The sequence below is a fragment of the Mytilus edulis genome, chromosome 14, assembly GCF_963676685.1.
Source record: "Mytilus edulis chromosome 14, xbMytEdul2.2, whole genome shotgun sequence".
Classification (NCBI taxonomy): Eukaryota; Metazoa; Mollusca; class Bivalvia; order Mytilida; family Mytilidae; genus Mytilus; species Mytilus edulis.
In genome coordinates, this window is record NC_092357.1 from 17,868,129 (window position 1) to 17,884,840 (window position 16,712).

The 16,712-nt window shown below is 31.3% G+C and overlaps 1 long non-coding RNA gene across 1 annotated transcript; it reads right to left on the reverse strand.

The window, feature by feature from the left end:
- Positions 1 to 9,892: 9,892 nt before the first annotated feature.
- Positions 9,893 to 12,176, reverse strand: LOC139502907 (uncharacterized). Its single transcript, XR_011658971.1, has 3 exons — positions 11,819 to 12,176; positions 10,960 to 11,006; positions 9,893 to 10,165 (listed from the first exon to the last, which is right to left on the reverse strand). It is a non-coding gene; the product is annotated as an uncharacterized lncRNA (long non-coding RNA).
- Positions 12,177 to 16,712: the final 4,536 nt, after the last annotated feature.

Consider the following 16,712-nt stretch of genomic DNA (forward strand, 5'->3'; position numbering starts at 1 on the left):
AAGCATAATTGGAGCCTAAATTTTCTTATGTCTCTACTTTAGGAGAAATTCACAGTTGCGGATCTTCATGTTAGTACTTCGACAAAACTTTACAAAATATATTTATTTTTTACGACAAAATGTTTACTACAGTTAGATATTTTGATGCGCGTGTTTTAGTCACTGAGTCTCCCAAGTACTCCACGAAACCTCTTTCTTATTTATTAACATCAATTTTATCAGCAATCAAAGACGGGCTTTAAAGTTATTGTGAAACTGCCTATTCTACAGGTGGCGTGAATCAGAAGGGGATATCTAAAATTTCCAGAGATCTTTTAGAGTACATTCAATCTAACTCTCTTCCATCTTGTAATAGTATTACAACATTTGACTTTTCTACACTTTATACAAGTATTTTACATTTTAAACTAAAAGACAAATTGGAAGAGTTGGTATTGCTTTGTTTCATAAAAAAGAATGGCCAACAAAGATTCAAGTATCTTGTCTTGGGAAGGGATAAATCCAACTCTGATTCAAACAAAAAATTGACATTATCAAGATTTTTTGATTGACAACATATTTTTAACGTTCGGAGAACGTGTTTTTCAACAGGCTATCGGCATTCCAATGGGAACTAATTGTGCCCCTCTTCTTGCCGACTTGTTTCTTTATTATTATGAGGCTGACTTCATACAGGAACTTCTTAGGAAGAAAGATAAGAAGTTAGCAATATCCTTTAACTCTACTTTCCGCTATATAGATGATGTTCTTTCACTAAATATTTCAAAATTTGGTGACTATGTCGAATGCATCTATTCAATTGGACTAGAGATAAAGGACACAACAGATAGAGTTAAGTCGGCCTCATATCTTGACTTACATTTATAAATTGACATTGAGGGTCGATTGAAAACAAAACTTTATGACAAAAGAGATGATTTCAGCTTTCCATTTCTAAGTAGCAACATTCCACAGCACCTGCATACGGTATATATATCTCCCAATTGATGCGATATTCCTGTGCTTGCATTTCTATCATGATTTTCTTAATAGAGGGTTGTTGCTCACAAGGAAGCTATTAAATCAAGAGTTCCAATTGGTGAAGTTGAAATTATCTCTTCGTAAATTTAACGGACGCCATCACGAGTTGGTTGACCGTTATGGAATTACCGTTTCACAAATGATATCGGATATGTTCCTTACGTCGTAACTACAATCCCCTTCCCTTTCATGAATGTGTCCTACCGAATTAGACTATTTACCGGATTTGTAATAACATAAGGTAGCAATAAACAGTTAGGAAAAATACTAAAATTTGCCCTTATGAATATTACCATCCCCTTTTCATTGCTTTCTTGCAATATCAAGCTTACTGTTTGTGTCATATATGGGCATATGTATGTAATCAGAATCTTCCATAGATTTTATATCCCGTATATAAAATGGTAAAAAATAATTTCTTTTTGGTGTATCCATGGCAACAATCTGCATTTATTTGTTATAAAATATTGCAAAAAGGGGGGGGGGGGGGGGGAAAGATGTCACATATTTCCCCAAAATTTGGCTAAAAGTAGAATTTCAATCGCTTGAAGTAATACCTTTTCTGAAACTGTGTAAATATATCATTCAGAAAATCGGAGAAAATCCAATGAAAATCATATGTCTTTCATCTCATTTTTTTGTAAAATTGCGTCAAAAACTTCGTGTAGAAAAAGAGTGTTTGTAAACAGAACATTAATTTCTGGACCGATGGCCGGTCTAGCTATGAAAATACGGATTGTCAAACAGAAAACAGCCCATAAAACATGTAAAAAATAATCTTGATGCACTTATAAACCATCTTTGAAGGCTAAATTAGCACTCATCTGTCTAAAAATGAATTTTATTACACAATAACTTTCCTATTTGAAAAATCCACAGTGGCCAAAATGCGAAACTAAACTCCTAACTGTGTATTGCTACCTAAGCAACACGACGGGTGCCACATGTGGAGCAGGATCTGCTTACCCTTCCGGAGCACCTGAGACCACCTCTAGGCTTTGGTGGGGTTCGTGTTGTTTATTCTTTAGTTTTCTATGTTGTGTCATGTTTACTATTGTTTGTCTGTTTGTCTGTTTGTCCTTTTTCATTTTTAGCCATGGCGGTGTCAGTTTATTTTCGAATTATGAGTTTGACTGTCCCTCTGGTATCTTTCGTCCCTCTTTTATCAACTTACATTTCTGATGATTTTTAAGTTTAATCAATAGTTTAATTGAAATATTCATATAGTTCATATTAGCTATTTAATATTTAAGGTAGATTAATGGTATACCGCCATCTTGGATTGTACAATCACAGTACAAAATCGGTCTAGTTATTTGCCTTAATCTGCAAATTTGGAGACAGATATGCAATTCAATGGTTACTATTTATAGAAAACTTGTTAATTAATTGTATTATACAAAATATTTTAACAAATATCATTTTTTTTTTGGTTTTAAAATAATTTTTTTCAAATGAGCCATTTAAGGGGAGATAACTCGTTTAGTTCAAAATTAATAGTTGGCTAATAGGGAATTTTCTTATTTTTACTTGTAGGAAGAAAACAAGTTCGATGACACCATGTTTTCTTTTTATTTTCTTAAAACATATTATAAAAAACCTTTCATAGAATTTTTTTATGCACACTAATGTGTTTTTTCATGAACAAACTAACCAAATTTTGGCAATTTTCAACGAATCTTAGCTTGAAAAATAGCACGCTGACCCATACTTTTTATTAAATTTTTGAAAAGAAAATATTAAAATCTTCATTTTGGCAAATTATAAAAAAAATCTGTCTCAAAAAATATATACTTGTGGTCTACCTTAAAATGATATGATTATAAATCTCTTGTATACTTTTTTTTAAGTTGAAATAATTTTATTTAACAAGAATGTCTTTAATATTTCTAATATGTGTTATGTTTTTTTAACTTTTCCATTGCCAAACTATCTTTTTTATAATTTTCTTAAATTTTTTTAAATTCATAATAATTCTAACCCTAAAATTTACAATTTTCTTATTGAAAAATGATAACATTGCAAGTTCTCTAATTATTTTTAACAGTTTAATACATCTATTGAAATATGTTTGTTGGCATTCATGGAATAGGTAACACATAAAATGTTGGCATTCGAGGAAGACACCAACTTAGACAACTTGTTTTTCAGGTGAGGGCAAGATCTTAAGTAAACATAATAAGTATAATACGTGTTTTGTTAACAGTAAGGTTTTGTTAATCAGCAATTCGATTAAATTTTACGATTTACTTGATTTGTTCATTATTTTTTTTATCTGATATTGCTTAGACCTACATCTGAAAGTGCAACCTCAATCGTGCAAGGCTTTGTATACTTTAAACGAAATGACAACTGAAGAATTGTGAAATGCAAATCAACATGAATGAATTTAATGTATACTTGATGGTACGAGTAACAGGCGTAGTCAATTCAAATTGAACACTCTACAATATTTTCTAAGAGATAAAGGGAAAATGAAAGAATCATCGGTTACAGAAATTTTCAATTCGACGACATCAAGAATGTTTATTATTTCAATCTGTAGTTATAACAACCACCACTGTCGATACGGTGTATTGGATTATTATTAAGAGTCAAACTTCACAGAAAAGCATTATAATGCCATAAGACAAAGTTCAATTCATGTATTATATAACGTATATTTGTATGGTACTATAGATAAGGCCTTCAATCATGAACTTAAACTACCGGCTAACCAGTTAATCGGTCGAACGATTATCCGAGTAACCAGTAAAGGCAAAACTGTACGATTTGACAACACTCATATATAAATTGATTAATGGATGCGGTTGACAAAGTCATGTTTGTGATTAATTCCAAATCATCATCTGTTAGAAGTTCCAATTTTCTTTTCTTTTCTAGCTTTATCGGTTTTGTTGTGAGTATTGAGACGAAATCCATCTAACTTTTGTTTGCACAACAAAACCGACTCACTAAATTCTACGAATTTCAAAGTTACTTGTTCTAAATCACATGTTTAGTGAATACTTTCAATGACATGTCTGTAAAGCGATTAACATTCTGCAGTTGATGAACGAAGGTAATGTCATATAACGTCTCGTCCATTGTTTTTAAAAGTTCATTGGAAGGTACCAAAACCTAGTTGATAAATACTCCATATAAACGTTTCAAATAAAACATGATGCATACATTATCGGTACTGACGTCATTTGTCCTCTTAATTGTGTGTTATATTGTTGTTTTATTTGTCTTTGTTTAGTCCAGTTTTGGAAATATTCTTTTGGCGTGGCTTGGCACTTATTCAACACGCTTTTGTGTTATTGTGATTAGATCATTTTTTGTATTCTTGTCTTTCATATTTGCTTATGTGTTTTGTCTATATGACAATTTTGTTTTTTGTCTCACCTTAACGGGGTCACAAAGTGAGACATAGGTATGCTATTTCCGGCGTCGGCGTCGGCTTCAAAAATGTATTGGTTAGTGATTAGTGTAGTTTATGGTGAACCACTAGTGGTAGGTCACTGATATATAGTATGTATCGAACATCTTAGTTCCATGGATATGATTTGGCCTTGCTCCCTCAGTCTTGATATATTGACTTTAAAACTGTTGCTTGATTTACATGTATTAGTTTGTAATTAGGTCAGTTCATGGGAAGGTTATTAGGTCAGATCATGGGAAACCACTTGTGGTAGACCAATGTCAATTAGTATTCCATTTTATAAGCATCGACATATCTCATTTCTATGGAAGTTATTTGGCCCCGCCCCTCCCCTCAGTCATGATATATTGACTTTGAAACTTTACCTCAGTTACAAGAAGTAGGTCAATGTTAATTGGTATGCAGTTGTATAAGCATTCTCACATCTCTTTTTATAAAAAAAAGTATTTGGCCATGATCTTGCAGTCATGGTCTTTTGACGTTGAAACTTAGTTAGGTCGATGCCTCTGCTGGTGGATATTACAAGCCCAGTAGCCAGTACTTCGACATGAAATACTGATTGTTTGCTGTTATTCAATTTTGCTGTTACAAAATGAATTATTGTAAATTAAGGAATGCATCTCCCTCGTGAAAAGCTCTGATTTCTTCCATGGTTTTGGTTTTACTTTTTGTACCTTTTTATGTTAGAGATCTTCAGTTTTTTAGTAAGCTTTTGGTTTTCTTATATATTGCCTCGAGCATCACTGAAGAGACATTTCTTGTCGAAATGCGCATCTGGTGCAGAAAAATTGGTACTGTTTATGTTTTTACATGTATCAGTTTGTGAATAGATCAGTGAAAGATGAACCGGTCATGTTTAATCTATGATATATATTATGCCAATTTATTGTCATTTGCAAGTATCGTTGCCACGGAGATTATGTTAATGTCCTCAACCTCTCATCATGATTCATTGACTTTGAAACTTTTACATAGTTTACAAGTTAATAAAACTGAGAATGGAAATGGGGAATGTGTCAAAGAGACAACAACCCGACCATAGAGCAGACAACAGCCGAAAGCAACCAATGGATCTTCATTGCAACGAGAAACTCACGCACCCGGAGGAGTCCTTCAGCTGGACCCTAAACAAATATGTAACTAGTTAAGTGATGATGGACGTCATACTAAACTCTTAATTATACACAAGAAACTAGAATTAAAAATCATACAAGACTAACAATGGCCAGAGGCTCCTGACTTGGGACAGGCGCAAAAATGTGGCGGGGTTCAACATGTTTTTTTTTTTTTTATCTCAACCATCCTCCTATACCTCTACCCAATGTAGAAAAACAAACGCACGACGATACGCATAGTAAAACTCAGTTGAAGAGAAGTCCGAGTCCGATGTCAGAATAGGTTACAAAAGAAACTAAACAAAATGACAATATTACATAAATTAACAATGGACAATAGCAGTTACTGACATTTGTTTGTTTTAAGATTTGTTTAAATGGAACATCTTATGAAAAGTCGAACATATTTGGTAAACAATTATAATATCATTGGCACTTTTTATTCAATGGATATTGATTGGCTATGTACCTTTAGTCATGGTTCATTGACTATGACTATTTGCATAATTTACGTATTCCTATTTCAATTTCAACACTTACATTATCAAAATAATAGAAAAGCGAGAAATATCTCTGTGTTAACAGTTTATCCTTCTTGACATATTTGTTTGTTTTGTCATGTTTATAGTGATAAGGATTATAAAGCAATGTTTTTATCGTTTGTTTATGTCTCCTTGTAATGATGACTGTAAGTTTCAAAATCGCACATTTTCCCGTAAAATGCTTATGTTCTTACATACTCGTCTAATGACGTCATTTATACCAATTGGCGTGTCAGGTAGCTCATTCAGGAAAAAAATGACGTTTAAATATGATCGGAACACCACATACAAATCATGACGTTGCTGATCAGCAGACGTACAATATCTGCGTCACTGATGAGTCTTTTGTAGACGAAACGCGCGTCTGGCGTAAGTGTAAAATTTTAGTCCTGATGTCTATGATGAGTTTATTCATATGTTACCCCAGGTGTGTACTCTAAGCGTTTAAAGAACGCCATATTAGAATTATTGTCATAATCTTGAGAATCAGTTTCAATAAAGCTTGTTGACCCTCTTGCTGTCGGAAGGACACATTATGTCCGTGTTCTTATTTTTTGCAAGCTTCTCCTCAGTGCTGTATCTTTTTCAAATGAAAGATCAAACATGGTTATATGTTTCATCAATAGGTCCCAAAATGAACGGTCATTATAGCATGACGTCATATCGAATGACGTCATTGTTGGACATCTAACGTCACAGACGCCGAGCTGTCATATTTTCTGACACACGAAATGCAACCTTGAAAAACAACTAACAGCAATAAGATTAATTTATAATATAATAGTATTGACATTTCCAAAGCTAACAGAAACTTTCCATACGTTTGTCTGTAATATCATGACTGTTTATAAAGAAAAAAATGTAAATAAAAGTAATGAACACATATTTTCATTATGAAAGACATTTAGATTTCACTGATAAAGTTAAAATTTTACTCATCATCATCATCATCATCATCATAGTACATGTAGTAGTCTTCTTCTTACATGAAAATAAATCAGAATATAAAACACCCAATAATTCATTTTTTGTTTAGATCAAACTTAGTTTAACTTTGTACCCTTTAGACCATAATGCTGACCAATTTAAAATCCGGGCCAAAAATCAAAAATCTTGATACGCGGTTAAATCCATCTTAAAAAAGAAGGCGTCTTTTTAATTCAAATCAAAAAGATCCTTGAACCTCAATGTAATAACGGGACCGCAATTGATTTTTTTATATAACACGGTAAGATTAAGAATATCGAATTAACGCATAGTTATAAAAAACAAAGTTTTAAAAAACGGACCAAAAAACAAAAATCTAAATAAACGAGTAGATTATATTAAAGAACCTCAAGCATCCAAGACTTTAGATTGAATCCCATTGACAAAATCAGCAATTTATTCAAAGAATTAGAAAAGTTAACATTTTGGGCTCTCTTCTGAATTTTCAAAATGTATTGTACTATTACATTACAGACGGAAACCCAGTTGAAATAGAACAAAAGAATCGAAGCTCGTTGTTAGAGAAGGCGATAAATGCTTACTGTAAAATGTTTACTATAGTGACAAAAAAAAAGTTAATAGAAACAAATAAAATGACAATTTTCTTCTCAATTACGAAGTGTTTTATTTTAAAAACACCATTTGCATAAGTTTTCAATTTATCTAGTGCATAGTTAAGCAGAACAATTAGATATCAAGTCGACGACATGGGTATCTTTCAAGTTGGATGTAAAAAATGCATATCCGTCGATTTAATTTTTTTTACCACGGACGGGAAACATATCAATCTATTAGTTCAGTAATTTTCGTGTCTGCCCTTCGATTATGTGACTCACGAAAAAATTCCAACGGTAACAACTGTATTAAAAAGAGAAAATCGAGTGCACATTTTAATATTAGGGCGTGTTTGAGTTGAATATTTTGTCTTGATATCGCACAAAGCAAGAACATTTCATACATCGTCTCGCTTCAGATTATATAATTTATAAAGAAAAAAATGTAAATAAAAGTAATGAACACATATTTTCATTATGAAAGACATTTAGATTTCACTGATAAAGTTAAAATTTTACTCATCATCATCATCATCATCATCATAGTACATGTAGTAGTCTTCTTCTTACATGAAAATAAATCAGAATATAAAACACCCAATAATTCATTTTTTGTTTAGATCAAACTTAGTTTAACTTTGTACCCTTTAGACCATAATGCTGACCAATTTAAAATCCGGGCCAAAAATCAAAAATCTTGATACGCGGTTAAATCCATCTTAAAAAAGAAGGCGTCTTTTTAATTCAAATCAAAAAGATCCTTGAACCTCAATGTAATAACGGGACCGCAATTGATTTTTTTATATAACACGGTAAGATTAAGAATATCGAATTAACGCATAGTTATAAAAAACAAAGTTTTAAAAAACGGACCAAAAAACAAAAATCTAAATAAACGAGTAGATTATATTAAAGAACCTCAAGCATCCAAGACTTTAGATTGAATCCCATTGACAAAATCAGCAATTTATTCAAAGAATTAGAAAAGTTAACATTTTGGGCTCTCTTCTGAATTTTCAAAATGTATTGTACTATTACATTACAGACGGAAACCCAGTTGAAATAGAACAAAAGAATCGAAGCTCGTTGTTAGAGAAGGCGATAAATGCTTACTGTAAAATGTTTACTATAGTGACAAAAAAAAAGTTAATAGAAACAAATAAAATGACAATTTTCTTCTCAATTACGAAGTGTTTTATTTTAAAAACACCATTTGCATAAGTTTTCAATTTATCTAGTGCATAGTTAAGCAGAACAATTAGATATCAAGTCGACGACATGGGTATCTTTCAAGTTGGATGTAAAAAATGCATATCTTCGAAAAATTATAATTTATTGTGTATGATAACTAGGGTTACTAGTCTTCAACCACTTAAAAAATCTAGTCTGCCTTTCCACGAAATATTTAATTAGAATTTTTTTAAATGTTTATGAATTTTTGAAAATTCCACCTGACAACTGATCAGACAATAGTTTTAAGTTGAATCAATGCAGACAAGATCACTAACTGATGTTCATTAGCTAGTTGATACAACCGACATATAAGGATCGTAATGGTGCAATGTGGATAAATTTATCGGTTTCCAAGAGCAAAATTGGCAGCGCGTCATCCCTACAATGGCTTCCATTTCTACGATTGTGAAAATGAACTGGCGTAATGGGGAGATAATTTTGATGAAGTAGAATCCTGATTGATTATTTAACTAAGTTTCCTCTGTCCTGAGTGTTCTTGTGTTTATTTTGTACTGTATTCCGGTAATTTAATGTTGCCATTTTGGCTGTATTTTGTATTTTTACGACTGTATTGTCTGAAAACCAAATGTCTTTAGACGCTGATGACGCTGACGAAGACATCCCCACACCAATAAACGACCTCGAAATTTGTAGAAGTATTAAAAAACAAAATCACAACCAAAAGCCCTTGAAACACAACGTAGAAAGTAATTACGAAGAGACAAATAAAGTAACAAATAAAAGACGTGATGGGTTGATAGGTGAAGCGTCGATTTTTATGTATGCAAATCCACATTAAGTCTAAATGTCACAATCTGGAATAGAACACAATCGGTAAAATTATACATGGTGCAGTTCAGATTTTGTGTGCTGCTCCTGCTCCACACGTGGCACCAGTCGTCTTGCTGATTGCAAGTACACATTTGATGAAAAGTGGCTTCAGTGATATCGAATTGAAGGAACGGTTTTAAAAAATTTCAACTATAAATGTAAAAAATAAATTAAAATGGTATTTTATTAAGATAATTCTCGTATGCATACCTAAGTCTTTACATAAATCATTCCTGTCAGCATTAACTAGTGCTTCTTTCATGCGCTGTATCATGTAATATTCACTTTTAACCTCAAACCGTGTCTGCCATTCTATCAAACCCTTAAAAGATTTTCGATTGTCATATTTATCATCATGTTTAATTATGTGGTCGTTAATTCCAAGATTGAATAACACAAGATGGTAGTCTCTTCGAATCTTGCTTGCTAACTTCCTTAGATACGGTTTGGTTAGTACAACTGTAATATAAACTTGAGAATTAATGCATCAAAACATCATACATAAGTTCTATACACATTAGTTTTTCTCACACAATTCACATGCAATATTTTAACAAATTACGATGAAAGATTAATGCTGACTATCGCAAAATAAAATATAAATTGATTCACTCAAATTAGTTTACTTCTGAAATAAGAGACATGTAGTTCAATTATCTAGATACATTTGTAAGATAGTACTTATTAATTAATCATTTACATCAACAGTGTCTGAGTAGATAGTTGATGAACCAGGGGTATATCAAAGAACGTCTCGTCCTTTTTCTAACAGAAGTTCATCGAAAGGTACTACGACCTTGGTGATAAATAGTATGTATCAACTGCACAAATAAAACACGATCGTGTGAAGTTAAGATTATGGATACTGACGTTGTTTAACATCTTAATAGCGTGCTATTCTTTTGTTTGTCTTTATAAATATTAATTTTACTGTTTAGTCTGTAAACGGCGATATCCTTAGTAAAGATAGAAACTCAGAATTGTCGAACTATTAAAAAGATGAAAATACTCAGGAATGAGCATGTGTTCACCATACCACCACAAATCGTGGTGAGGTTAATGAGAGTAAGCAGTGTATGCACCATTAGTATCAGTAATTTTTATCGTGACAATCAAAACTGATGATTAGTCTTGATATGTTGTTTTTAAATAATAAACGAGTACTGGCGAGCGAGACTGTAGAAATATAAAAATAAGGTCGAAATACATAAATAGACAGAGGAGTTAATACAAGAAACAGTTCTTTTACTTACTATATTTTTCTGCAGGCTGTTCCCTTTTATCTGATTTGCTTGTCATTCTGAAAATTTAAATGATCAATTCTTTATTTTGATTCTTTTTTAATACACTTTTTCAAATAGGTTTTTTCGTCTGTTGACGCAATTCCACAAAGTAAGAGCTGTTCAACGATTCAATGTTGAATAAGGCTTGAATTGCCAAGTTTGTTATAATTTTTGCTTGATAATTTCAGTTTTGGCAGTGACCGACAGAAGGTAGGTGAGAATTTAACCAAAAGTAAGATTTGACTTTCATTTGATTAGATGATAAATATGTTATGCCTCGGACAGCAATTATTGTTTTAAATTACACAAGTTAAATTCTAGTGCGTAACTTGCATAGGCATTTGAAAAATAATTCCTTATACTTACCTAGCTTGTCCTATTATATAATACGTCTATGAGAAAAAACAAACAAAAATTAAAATACGAAAAGACGTTTATTAAAACCAAATAGAACACATTACACTTAAGTCAATCTAATATTTAACTTTGATAAAACTAGGTATAATAATGTGTTGTTATGTTGTATAATGTGCACCGACATAATAATAACTTGTGACAGGGCATGTGATTATCATACAGTAATAAAGTCCATTATACCACGGAGTAGAGGGTATGACATTGCTAAAAATCTAAAATACCATTGTTTTGTCACGATTATTGATAGTAAGCCTTTTTATTGATAGGTTCCAATGTATTTGTTGCATTCGTTTTTCTCTGCATATATTTTCCCCGCTAAACTACGTCATACTTACTTTCGCTTTTGAACAGTTATTGAATGTTTGATGACACATTAAGCGGTATGATCTTTCTAAGTTACAGCATAAATTACCTTATTTAGATGTTATAACTGCATCCATTGTAATCCTTTTTTATTCTTTTATTATGTTTTAATTATCCAAAGGTCTGCTTGTCAACTAGAAGGTCATTTGTTTTTCTGTCAGATTTGTGTTTACATATTCTATATTTAGAGTGTATCGATTGAATTGGCCTTGCAAACGTTTTCAGAAAATAAAGTCTGTTTCAAATTTGAGCCTTGAGTGAATAGTTTATTTTGCCATTTTAACTGTAATTAATAAAATACTTGCTTTTATCTATCTGAATAAATGTTGATTTTAGTTTTAGAAAATCTAGACTGTTTTACCCTGACATTTATAAGTGATTTTTTCATAATACATTTGTAACTGCCAACCATTCGCAGGTGGCAGTTAGGTCCGCTGCTGTATGCCCTGAGGTAATCGGTGCCCTGAGGTAATCGTGGTAATGCATCATTGATTAAATACGCACGAAAATATAGTTCTTATATAGATAGATCTTAATACCAAATTTTAATGTGACCAAATACCAAAGATGTCAACAAACTTCCCAAATGATTTTATTATTTGTTTTCACCGATCATTCATTTCGTATGTACGTGTAGGGTGGGGATGGCTGGTAAAATTATAAACTTTTTTTTTTTTTTTTTTATAAAAGTTCAATTAATGATCTGAAGTATTCATTCATGACAGGGTTACCTGAGGTAACCCCAATTATAACAACAAATACAACCATTAAACTCAAGTCAACTGAGGTAACTTTATATATACATCACATAAACACTACAAATCTATGAAGTCCTACATTCTATTATAAAATTAAGAAATTGTGTAATTAAAATATAAATGTATACACTAGCAAAGTATGTACTAAAAATTCTTTCATAACAAGGTAACCTGCGGTAACCCAAACAATAACAGCAAATACAACCTATTTAACTCAAGTTAATTCAGATCACCTTTACATATACATCACATAAACAATATAATTTCAATGAATTCCTACATAACAAAAGAAGAAAGTGGTTTATTACAGCATAAATGCATATACTAGCAAAGTATCTACTAAGTAGTTTGTTATGACAGGGTTACCTCAGGTAACCCATAAAATAGCAACAAGTATTATCCATTGATATCAAGTTAACTAAAGTCGCTTTTCCGATATATCACATAAACAATACACATCTATGAGGCGTACATGTAAAATAAAGAAATTGTTTGATTACAGCATAAATGTTTTCGCTAGCAAACCATCTAATAAGATTCTTTATAACATGGGTACCTGAGGTAACCCCAGATATAATAACAATTATAACCCACTTAACTTAACTGAAGTAAACTGAGATCACCTTTACATGTAAATCAAATAAACAATACAACTTTCATGAAGTCCTACATTTGAAATAAAGAAGTTTGTTTATTACAATAAATGTAAACACTACCAAAGTATTACGAAGTATTCATTCACGACAGGGTTACATGAGGTAACCCCAATAATTACAATAAATACAACCCATTCAACTCAAGTAAACTCAGGTTACATTTATATAGACCTCGCATACATAATACAAATCTATGAAGTCCTACATTTTAGATTAAGAAATTGTGTCATTACAGCATAAATGCATATACCAACAAATTATCTACGAAGTATTCTTTCATAACAGAGATACCTCATGTTATTTCAAAAATAACAACAAATATAATCCATTCAAATTAAGTTAACTAAAGTCGCCTTTCCTGAATATCATATAAACAATACTTATCTATGAAGTCCAAAATGATAAAGTAAATGGTTTATTAGAAGTTAAATGTATACTCTGGAAAACTATCTACGACGTATTTTTACGTGACAGGGTTACCTCAGATAACCAAAACAATCACAACAAAGATAACCCATCTAACTCAAGTTCACTCAGGTTACCTTTAAATATATACATCACATAAACAATACAAATCTATGAAGTCCTACATTTCAAATTAAAAAATTGTGGAATAACAATATGAATGTATACACTAGCAAAGTATCAACTAAGAATTCTTTCATAGCTGGGTTACCTGAGGTAACCAAAACAATAACAGCAAATACAACCTATTTAACACAAGTTAATTCAGATCACCTTTACATATACATCACATAAACAATATAACTTCAAAGAATTCCTACATTAAAAATTAAGAGGTTGGTTTATTACACCATAAATGCATATACTAGCAAAGTATCTACTAAATATTCTGTCATGCACGGTTACCTCAGGTAACTCATAAAATAGAAACAAGTATTATTCATTCATATCAAGTTAACTTAAGTCGCCTTTCCAATATATCACATAAACAATACCCATCTATGAAGTCCTTCATTTAAAATAAAGAAATTGTTTGATTACAACATAAATGTTTACACTAGCAAACTATCTAAAAAGCATTCTTTATAACATGGGTACCTGAGGTAACCCCAGACATAATTACAAGTATAACCCACATAACTGAAGTTAACTGAGGTCACCTTCACATGTGCATCACATAAACAATACAACTTTCATGAAGTCCTACATTTAAATTAAAGAAGTTTGTTTATAACAATTAATGTAAACACTAGCAAAGTGTCTACGAAGGATTCATTCATTACAGGGTTACCTCAGGTAACCATAACAATAATAGCAAAGATAACCCATCTAACTCAAGTTAACTGAGGTCACCTTTATATATATACATCACATAAACAATACAACTTTCATGAAGTCCTACATTTGTAATAAAGAAGTTTGTTTATTACAATTAATGTAAACAATAGCAAAGTATCTACAAAGAATTCATTCATTACAGGGTTACCTCAGGTAACCATAACAATAATAGCAAAGATAACCCATCTAACTCAAGTTAACTGAGGTCAACTTTATATATATACATCACATAAACAATACAACTTTCATGAAGTCCTACATTTGTAATAAAGAAGTTTGTTTATTACAATTAATGTAAAGAATAGCAAAGTATCTACAAAGAATTCATTCATTACAGGGTTACCTCAGGTAACCATAACAATAACAACAAATACAACCCATATAACTCAAGTAAACTCAGGTATCACCTTTAAATATATATGCATCACATAAACCATACAAATCTATGAAGTCCTACATTTTTGAATTAAGAAATTTTGTAATTAAAATATAAATGTATACACTAACAAAGTATATACTAAGAATTCTTTCATAGCAGGGTTACCTGAGGTAACCAATACAAAAACAACAAAAACAACCTATTTAACTCAAGTCAATTCAGATCACCTTTACATAGACATCACATAAACAATATAACTTTAATGAATTCCTACATTAAAAATGAAGAAGTTGATTTATTACACCATAAATGGATATACTAGCAAAGTATCTACTAAATATTCTGTCATGACAGGTTACCTCAGGTAACCCATGAAATAGAAACAAGTATTATCCATTCATATCAAGTTAACTTAAGTCGCCTTTCAGAAATATCACATAAACAATACACATCTATGCAGTCCTACATTTAAAATAAAGAAATTGTCCGATTACAACATAAATATTTACACTAGCAAACTATCTCAAAAGCATTCTTCATAACATGGGTACCTCAGGTAATCCCAGACATAATTACAAATATAACCCACTTAACTGAAGTAAACTGAGGTCACCTTTACATGTGCATCACATAAACAATACAACTTTCATGAAGTCCTACATTTAAAATAAAGAAGTTTGTTTATTACAATTAATGTATACACTAGCAAAGTTTCTACGAAGGATTCATTCATTACAGGGTTACCTCAGGTAACCATAACAATAACAACAAAGATAACCCATCTAACTCAGGTTCACTGAGGTCACCTTTTAATATATATACATCACATACACAATACAAATCTATGAAGTCCTACATTTCAAATTAAACAATTGTGGAGTTACAATACAAAGGTATACACTAGCAAAGTATCTACTAAGAATTCTTTCATAGCAGGGTTACCTCAGGTAACCAATACAATAACAACAATACAACCTATTTAACTCAAGTTAATTCAAATCACCTTTACATATACATCACATAAACAATATAACTTTAATGAATTCCTACATTTAAAAAGAAGAAGTTGGTTTTTTTACACCATAAATGGATATACTAGCAAAGTATCTACTAAATATTCGGTCATGACAGGGTTACCTCAGGTAACCCATGAAATAGAAACATATTATTCATTCATATCAAGTTAACTTAAGTCGCCTTTCAGAAATATCACATAAACAATACACATCTATGAAGTCCTACATTTAAAATAAAGAAATTGTCCGATTACAACATAAATGTTTACACTAGCAAACTATCTCAAAAGCATTCTTCATAACATGGGTACCTGAGGTAACCCCAGACATAATTGCAAATATAACCCACCTAACTGAAGTTAACTGAGGTCACCTTTACATGTGCATCACATAAACAATATAACTTTCATGAAGTCCTACATTTAAAATAAAGAAGTTTGTTTATTACAATTAATGTAAACACTAGCAAAGTGTCTACGAAGGATCCATTCATTACAGGGTTACCTTAGGTAACCATAACAATAACAACAAAGATAACCCATCTAACTCAAGTTAACTGAGGTCACCTTTAAATATATATGCATCACATAAACAATACAAATCTATGAAGTCCTACATTTCAAATTAAAAAATTGTGGAATTACAATACAAATGTATACACTAGCAAAGTATCTACTAAGAATTCTTTCATAGCAGGGTTACCTGAGGTAACCAATACAATAACAACAAAAACAACCTATTTAACTCAAGTAAAATCATGTCACCTTTACATATACATCACATAAACAATATAACTTTAATGAATTCCTACATTGAAAGTTGGTTTATTAGA